Source organism: Leptodactylus fuscus, chromosome 1 (assembly GCF_031893055.1).
Source record: "Leptodactylus fuscus isolate aLepFus1 chromosome 1, aLepFus1.hap2, whole genome shotgun sequence".
Taxonomy (NCBI): domain Eukaryota; kingdom Metazoa; phylum Chordata; class Amphibia; order Anura; family Leptodactylidae; genus Leptodactylus; species Leptodactylus fuscus.
The window spans coordinates 247693528-247703584 of NC_134265.1; positions in this window are offsets into that span (position 1 = coordinate 247693528).

Genomic DNA, 10057 nt, shown 5'->3' on the forward strand with positions numbered 1-10057 from the left:
TTAAGAAAGGCTATTCTTCCCCCATCTTTAGAAGTCTTCTCCGTGCCGCCGTTCGGTATATATTCCCACGTTTCTTCATTCTGGTAAAGAGTCTTATTAATTCTCGTTTGGTGGAAAGCATGTAGGACTGTAGATGAAGGACCTTGTGTGACGTCAGCCGTCACATGACTAGGTGGGCATGTCTTTATAGCCCGTGCAATCCTGCAAGAGATGAAGAGAAGGAGAGATGTGGTGCTAGGTAATGAAGGGGAGGGGGAATGTGAGATGCAGGATGGTGAGTCTGTGTGTGTGTGTGTGTGTGTGTGTGGTGTGGAGGAGGGGAGAGGACAGTGTCCTGATATCTGTGTATTAGGAGGAGGGGGAGTTCAGTGTCTTGATATCTGTGTATTAGGAGGAGGGGATAGTGTCCTGATATCTGTGTATTAGGAGGAGGGGGAGGTCAGTTTCCTGATATCTGTGTATGAGGAGGAGGGGAAGGTCAGTGTCAGCAGATAGATCAGTAATCTACACATTGTTTGTATTCAGACTTGCCTGCAATTGCTTTTACTAATGACTGTCTAATAGTAGTCAGGGGGTGCTCTGTTTATTGTATTGTACTGAAGGGGAGGGGGAAGTGAGATGCAGGATGGAGAGTGTGTGTGTGTGTGTGTGTGTGTGTGTATGTATGTGTGGTGTGGAGCAATTGAGGAGAAACAGTAACCTAAGGGCAGAGATGGAGGGGAGGACATGAAAATGGGGGTAGAGATGAGGGGTGCATGAAAATGGTGGCAGATGAAGGGAGGACATGAAACTGGTGGCAGATGGAGGGAGGGCATGAAATGTCATGTGACATCCATGCGTTATTAAAGATGGCCAACATCACCAAAGACTGCAGCGGAGCCGGAGACAGGTAAGTAACTTTTTTTTTATGTCTGTATCTCCCCTCGGTCTCCGATTATTATACTCTGGGGTCTGAAAATACCCCAGAGTATAATAATTGTTCATGGGTGTTCATTATGGGACATAATTCCGTGTGCAGGGGCCACAATGGGGTGTAATACTGTGTGCAGGGGCCACTGAGGGACATAATAGAGAACGCAGGAATGCGGCGTGGGAGGGGGGGTTGGTCAGTCAAGGTCTTCGGTGGCGGTCAGAAAGGGGGGGCCATGTCAAAAGTTCACCACGGGACCCCGCTATTCCTAGTTTTGCCACTGCATGCACACTTAGATGTGACTGAGCATACATTTTTTTGAATATTAAGAGAGGGAGTATGTCGCTGCCCAGCACCTCTGGTGGTAACTTATCTCCTCCGAGAACTAGGGCATTGAAGGGTGAAATGCAATATATATGACTTTCTTTCCCTCAACATCATCTGTGAGTAGGTTCGAACAACTATATTTTAATATTTATGACAACTTCATTTCTTTCTTGGCTATTTTTTCTCTTTTTTAGCCCTTTATTAGCAATTCACCTGAAATATTTTATTCATTTTTGAAGAGAATAGAAAGGTGAACTATTTTTGGTTCATTTTTTTTATATCACATTTGGAACTTACACCCTTCCATATTTCCCCAGCAAAGGTCATTGGTACATTCTCTTTATGCAATAATTCAAAACTCAGCTTCATGTCTAAATAATGAATCAATGAAGAACTATTTTATTTTGGCGTCTGCTATTCATTTTCTCCTACCCCTGTCTCTTGGCAATTGCTACCTTTTAAAACTCCCTTGGAGAATAATTCCCACCATAAATAATACATCATCCTTACAACAGTTATTAATTTGAGTGTAACTATAGGAGTCAAATGCTTTCTTGGTACCTGAGATTTTGCCTACTGGCTCCACTCCCACTGTCGAGGATCCCCGCTGAGGATACTGACACCAGAGAGACAATATTTCTCATGATAAACATTTCTCCGAGCCTCTGTAAATAGTGAACCATGCATCAAGTTGACTAATTATAAGCACCAGACTCTGCATTAGGGACTGTCCTGTCTTGTCTTTTTAACCCATTCTTTACTGCAGAGCTTACAAAGCATTTCTCTAGCTTCTGCTGTGAGATCTTTTGAGGTATAAAGTGTAACAATTATGACCTTTCTAGAAAAAGAGGTAAAAGTCATCAGGTAGGTTAAGCAAATCCTTGATGTTATACATATATAAAATCTGACTACATTTAAATCTTCTAAATCCAGGAAAAAGTTGAAAAATACTGTGAATCAAATAACTAGTCTCAGTATATTTATTGTAATGCTCCTCTACTAACATCATTGTCGTTATTTTTAAAGGGTACCTCAGTTTTCACGAAAAGCTGAAATATGTGCAGAGTTTTGCTACGTAGTCTGTTCTATAACTGTATAATCCTTCATGCATAAAGTTTTTTCTGCTGCTTATAATCACATTATGGCCGAAACACATTTTACATTTCTCTCTCATGCAAGGGGAAGTATATCTCCCTCCCCTATCCATTACTAATACTTTAATGCTATTTTGCCAGAATAGGACCATACAATTGGAAACAAATAGCTAAGAAAAGCCCACGTAACCATATTGTAAGAAATCCAGGAAATACAGGATTGTACATACAGAGAAAATACAGGCAGCCAAGCAGCTAAAACACATTTAAAAATAATCTATGAGTCAGGAAAGCTGCTTGCTGCTATGAACAATATTCAATCTGTCAGCCAGAAGTAGATACAATTAAATATAAGATTTTTGTTACATTGAAAATTGTGAGATTTGCAGAATCTTCATTTCTTTGCACAGAGAACTTTGCAGATGTGCGGTTAGGATAATCAGACCCTCCCATCTGAATTCACATTGTAAAGAGGAAAAAGTCTCCCCCCACTCACTGTGATCTGTTGTATCTAATGACGTACTTCCCTGCAAATTAGCTAGAAGGGGGACACCTAGTGGCAGGAACTTTAGAGAGGCTTTTCAGACAGAAAGCAGCCACATTTTTAATTAAATTGCATTCCATTTTGGCCCAGAACCACATGTAAGTTGTTCAGTGTTCTCCTTCTGTCTCTACCCCCTTCCCTCATAGATTGTAAGCCCTCGCGGGCAGGGCCCTCTACCCCACTGTGCCAGGCAGTCATTGCTAGTATTATATCTACCTGTATATTTTGTGCATTGTATGTAAACCCTCAAATGTAAAGCACCATGGAATTAATGGTGCTATATAAATAAACAATAATAATAAAATAATAATAATAATTCAGTGGTGTAACTAGGAATATAGGTATTATGCTCCATAGGCGCCAGAGGACACAGTATTATGCCACATAGTGGCCCCTGAACACAGTATTATGCCCCACTGTGGACACCCATGGACAATTATTATACACTGGAGTCTTTTCAGACCCCAGAGTATAATAATTGGAGAAAGAGAGGAGATACCAACATACAAAACACTGTCACTTACCTATCCACAGCTCCGATGCAGTCCTCGGTGGTGTCAGCCATCTTTAATGTCGTCTAGACGTCACATGACCCGGGACGCAGGCCCGGGTCATGTGACGTCAGGGACGTCACACAACTAGGCCCGAAGCCTGTCTGGAGCGTCGAGAGGTAAGTAACTCTGTTTTTTATGTTCCCTTACCTCTCCCGGGCCTCCGATCAGGGGCGTAACTACCGTGGTAGCAGCAGTAGCAGCTGCCACAGGGCCCGGGCCATTAGGGGGCCCGGTGACAGTCGCTACCGCTGCGTTTTTTTTTTTTTTTTTTTTAAAGTCCGTTACGGGCCCCATTCACTTGCCGATCCTGGCTGGGCCGGGATCGGCAAGTGACACCGCGGGGCCCACAGAGGCTATCATTATACTCGGGGGTCTTTGCAGACCCCCGAGTATAATGATCGGCGCACCGGGAGGGGTAAGGTAACATAAAAAACAGTGTTACTTACCTCTCCACGATCCTGCCAGGCCTCCGTCATTTGTGTCTGACGTCTCTGACGTCACATGACCCAGGCCAGCTTCCCGGGTCATGTGACGTCTGACGTCATTAAAGCTGGACAAGAGCGGACAGGACAGCCGACAGGAACAGGTAAGCAACTGTCTCTGTTCTTTTAATGGTTTTAATCCCCCGGGTCTCCGATTATTATACTCTGGGGTCTTTTCAGACCCCAGAGTATAATAAATGTTTATAGGTGTCCACAGTGGGACATATGGGGACACTATGGGGGATAATACTGTGTGTGCAGGGGACACTATAGGGGTTAATACTGTGTGTACATTGGACACTATAGGGGTTAATACTGTGTGTGCATTGGACACTATAGGGGTTAATAATACTGTGTGTGCAGGGGACACTATAGGGGTTAATACTGTGTGTGCATTGGACACTATAGGGGTTAATAATACTGTGTGTGCAGGGGACACTATAGGGGTAAATACTGTGTGTGCAGGGGACACTATGGGGGATAATACTGTGTGCATTGGACACTATAGGGGTTAATACTGTGTGTGCATTGGACACTATAGGGGTTAATACTGTGTGTGCATTGGACACTATAGGGGTTAATACTGTGTGTGCATTGGACACTATAGGGGTTAATACTGTGTGTGCATTGGACACTATAGGGGTTAATACCGTGTGTGCAGGGGACACTATAGGGGTTAATACCGTGTGTGCAGGGGACACTATAGGGGTTAATACTGTGTGCATTGGACACTATAGGGGTTAATACTGTGTGTGCAGGGGACACTATTGGGGATAATACTGTGTGCAGGGCTTACTAAGGGACATAATAGAGTGCGGAGGAGGGGGTCAGTCGAGGTCTTCGGCATCGGTTTGGGGAGGGGGGGCCCCATGTCAAAAGTTCGCCACGGGGCCCCGCCATTCCTAGTTACGCCACTGCCTCCGATCATTATACTCAGGGGTCTAAAAAGACCTCCGAGTATGATAATAGTGTTTGTGGGTCCCGTGGCTTCACTTACCGATCCTGGCCCTTGCTAGGATCGGTAAGTAAATTGGGCCCGGCTGGAGTTACGCTAATTAAGGGAAAAAAAATGCAGCGGTAGTGGCTGTCGCTGGGCCTCTAATGTCCCGGGCCCTGTGGCAGCTGCTACTGCTGCTACCCCGGTAGTTACGCCACTGAGGTTGTTTAAAAAGTTAGTGATCATTATCTGCTCTTGAGTAAGAATTGATTGTTACATGGTCTCCAGAAGAAGTTAATCACATTTTGGAACATTCCCATGGCTTCTTCCTCTGTGTGAAACTCCAGGAAATGCATTTCAAGGTCCTGGCTAGGTGGTACAGGACTCCGGCTTGGCTCCATGCCCATAAGCTTGCTAGTGATGATCTTTGTTGGTGCTGCCACTCCACAAGGGGTACTGCTCTATACCTTTGGTGGGATTGTGACCTCATACGTCTTTATCGGTCTCAGATTCAAAGTCTCATCAGACGGATCACCTCTTCTAATATCTCATTGTCTCCGGCCTCGGCCTTGCTCTCTTTGCCTTCAAGGGAATACTGCCCTCAACGTAACAATTTGGAAATGCACTTAGTTGAAATTGCAAATTTGCGCCCCATTAGTGGTTACAGAAAACGGCTCCCTCTGTGGCTCACTATATAGAAAAAGTCTCACAAGTGGCCAGATTTGAAGTTACTGAGTTGGTCAACTGAAACACATGAGCGTTTTCTTCAGATCTCATCGCTCAGAGACCAGAATACAGAGATCTTTTCTGACGCCTCATTCGTCTGACCCCCCTCGGCTCCATCCTGCTGCATCTACTCTTATCCATTTTCATTTTCTTTACTTTATTTTATTTTACTTTATGTTTATGTATATACAGAATGGTTACCCTCAATCAAAACAAAAAAAATATAACTTTTATTGATTCTATTAAAAAACAACGGGGCATCAACACAAAACTCCTATAATGTCACTACCTCTGTGTACAAAGTGTCTAAGTAGTGAAAAAATAAAATAAAATAACGCAGAAGGAAGGGGAATAGGTAAGTATAACACACAGGTATTGACCGAAGCTCTAGATACTGCCTAGAGGCATCTCAATAATATCTATTACCACAGTGTGTCGGTGTGTGGGTCAAAACCACACCTTAACCCCTTCCCCCCCTAACGCCAGATCAAGTAATGGGTGATGAGTCTCAGTCTGTGTACACACCCCTCATCTGGTTGGTATACCACGGGTGTGTCAGAGATAGGTGTGCCAGAATCACAGCCTTGACCCACCAATTTTGTGAACTTTTTTTTGCCATGGACATGACTGTAGCAGGCTGCCCGTTGCAGGTATCTGGCAGTGGACCCAACCCACATGGCCTTAGCTTAAGCAAGAATAGAGAGAGACTAAGGCAGACCATGCACATAAGTCAGTTATTGATTTCTCCAGGGGTCTCAAACACATGATCTGTGAGCCACATGAGGCCCTTGAGTGTGATGTAGCCAATTTTCCATAGTCCTGCTAATGTGATTGTAAAAAAGGAAGGGATAAAAAAATTCTGTAATATGCAGATGAAGAACTAAAAGCCATGGGCTTCCTGCTGTTATGGACCTGATGCAACAAATAACACAGTAAGCCTTGGGCAACTAGAATGCCCAAGCATTGGGGCAGAAACGGACCTGGGTGTGCTACGCTCTCCCAACCGGAGTGGAACCAGGCTCTGGAGTTCTTCACCAGAGCTCCTGATGGTGGAGTTGGACTTGGTAAAAGTCCATGGCCCAGATCCACAACTGCCCAGAGAGCGACACACACTCAGCGAACCCCAAGTAGGGGAACCAGAAAACCAGACACTAACCTTACGATGAAGTCCCAGAGAGCATGATGGTCTGGAGTCGTAAGTGAACAGGAGGGTAATCCAGGGAATTCATGTAGATACCTAAGGAGTAGATTCATGGTCAGGCAAGCTGAGTCAGTAACCGGAGGTCACGTGGCAGCAGAAGGCAGAGGCGAAGTCAGAAGCCAAAGTTCATACACAGGAGGTCAGGAAGGTGCCAAATCAGGATAACGGAGAGGAGGTCTATAAGGCAAGCTGGGTCATACACATCCAGGGAAATCCAGGTTCAGGGAAAGAGGCAGGATGAAACAGGACAGGAGACAGGGAACTGGAGAGAGGATCATTGCTTGGGTTGCTGATACCAAAAAGGAAACAAATAATTATCGATGGGCTGAAACCAAAATGAGGCCTAAATAGCCTCAGGCCCGCCTCTGACCCCCCTGACCTCGGAAGTGCAAGTCCCGGCCCACTGAAGTGGAGGCTTCCAGCCTACCCAAGCACTGAAACAGGCAGACACTCCGGCACTGGACAGGGATCAACTCGGGCGCCTCCGCAAAGCACAGCGGAGGCCCCGGCCCATCCTAACACCAGCCTTACCACTCTTCTACTTATAGGCCACAGGCCTTGATTTATCCAACAATTTGGAAGAATCACTATCCAACACACTTTCCTGAAAATGCTAGAAATACACAGTGAAATACATAATGGTGGAGTAGTTTATGTTCTTTGACTCCTGTATATGCATTGTGGAAATACTTCTGCATAGTTTTGTTTCACGGTCATAAAATCCACACAAAGCTATAGGCTGTAGTAATGGTAAAGCCTGTACAATGTGTGCATGTGTGTATGAATCACGGATAAAAGTACTGATAGATAAACTTTATTTCCACATTCTTTAAAGGGATTCTACCACTAAACCAACATTTTTTTCTAATTACCAGATTGGAATAGTCTTTAGAAAGGTTATTTGTCTCCTACCTTGCTCAATCGCCTCTGGACCGCTATTCTGTAGAAATACCGGTTTTTACCAGTATGCAAATGAGTTCTCTCGCAGTAATGGGGCCGGGCCCCAGCGTTCAAACGGCAATGGGGGCGTCCCCATTGCTGCCAGAGAACTGTCTCCAGCGACGCCTCCATCTTCAGCTGCAACGGCCTCTTTCATCTTCAGTCAGGGTCAAACTGCGATGCCGGCCAGCAGCCATTTTTGGGAGGCCGCTCCTGTATTGAACTACAAGAGCAAGAGTGGCCTCCCAAAAATGGCCGCCAGCCGGCATATGCAGTCGGCTCTACTTGTGTCTCACTAGAAGAGCCGACTGCGCAGGCGTCGGAGATGACACAGACGGAAGATGACGAGAGAAGGGGAGGATGCAGCTGAAGATAGAGGCATCACTGGAGAGAGTTCTCTGGCAGCAGTAGGGACGCCCCCATCGCCGTTTGAGCGCTGGGGCCCGCCCCCATTGCTGTGAGAGAACTCATTTGCATACCGGTTAAAACCGGTATTTCTAAGGAATGGCACTGCAGAGACCATGTCTAAAGGTAAGAGATGAATAGCCTTTCAAAAGGCTATTCTGACGTCTAAAGCACAAAAAAAAAACAAAAAAAAAACGATATAGTGGTAGAATCCCTTTAAAAATCACAAAACAGGAAATTACTGGAGAACTTTAAAACAAAACAAAACACAGTGGCTCCGTCCTTTATTCATTGCTTTGTTTGTTTTTTTTCATTTATTTCATGTATTCTTCAATTGTTCAACCATAGTCTTGGTTTAATTGCTCTCAGTCCCCAGATATGTTCACTAAATCAGTGAGCATCTCTACATACACCCAATTACTTCAACTTCATATCTATATCCTGCTTGGGTAGAATTTTTGCTGCTGGTTTTCTTTTCATGTCATATCCACTGATGAGCAAAAGGGTAACAATGTTTTGAACTTTTGACTTCCAGACTCCATATCTCACCATCCACTACAGCTTTGAAGACTGAGACTATCATTAGTTTATAGACAATCATCTTGGCTTTGACTAGCAACTATTTAGCATATGATTAGTTATGCAGATTCTTGGCATGTAAACTGCATTGTTACTGTTTTGTTTATGGTGGGGAAAAATATTTTTCTTCTTGTATACTACAAAGTACATCCTGTTCTCACACTCCCCTAATAGCTCAGTGTGTTATTACGTTGATTCTTAACTGAAAGGTCACTGGTTTAAATCAAGGATCAGTCATGAAGAAGATTTCCCAAGAAAAGAGAACCAGCATCATCCAGCTCATCAATAGCAGTCTTCCAGCCAAGAAAATTGGCAAACTGCATAATGTGAATGTCCAAAAATTGGAAATGAAGCCCGTCCAGCCATTCAAAAACCAAGAGCTGTGTAACATCTGCATCTGTTCAGACATTTGCGCTATCTTCTGGACATAGGGTTCAGCGCAGGAGGTGTGTCCAGCTATGCTTTTAAGTTTCTTGTTGTACTCTGCCTGAACACAACTCTATCTCCTCATCGATACTATTTTTCCTCCACCTTATCCATCTCTTCCACTGTTTGTTTCCCTCTGCTCCTCAAACAGTTAACCTCAGTTTTGCTAATGTGATTGACATCCTTCCTTTCCACTCATATTTGTCTTGTACGTTCTGTGATTGATGACAGATAAGGTTCCGGTCCAATCTAGCCTGGGACAGATTCCTATCATCCAATATATAGTTTTCTAAAGCACACCTGAGTGCTTGCTATTAGTCTCTCTTGAGCGTGCTAGCATTTTCTCCTGTATCTCTGATCTGGTTTTTCCTCTGCTTTTTGCAGACTTGTCTATTCTTCTAGTTCTTATTTTGTTCTTTGCTGCCCAACTGGTTGTGACCCTTGGCTTTTTCCCTACCCGTTCTTCTTTGCTTGTCTTCTCTGTGTTTACACTTGTGTCATAGGAAGGAACCATCCTCTAGTTGTCCTCTACTGCTTAGGGGAGCTGAGGCAAGCGGGTATAGACTTCTGGGTGGGTCCAAAATTAGGGCTCACTGTCTTTGTCTTCCTTTTTTTATCTTCTGGGATTCTTGCAGCAGACGTAAACCTAACAGGATAACGTAACAAGCTGGAGTCAACAAGTCAGCTCATCATAAGGCCTTTCAGTTCTGGTGTAACAAGCACAGCAACGGAAGTGGCTTGTATGCTTCATAACAGCAAGATCACAGATGTCTATGCAAGCACCATGTAATGCACTTTACTCAAGTCTGGAATGGTGGCCCAAAACAGACTCGACTTCAAAATTCTTATAAAAAGTGTTGGCTTCAGTTTGAAACAAAGTATGAAAAGTGAACAGTACAAGATTGAAAACAGGAGTTTTGGAGCAAGAAGATG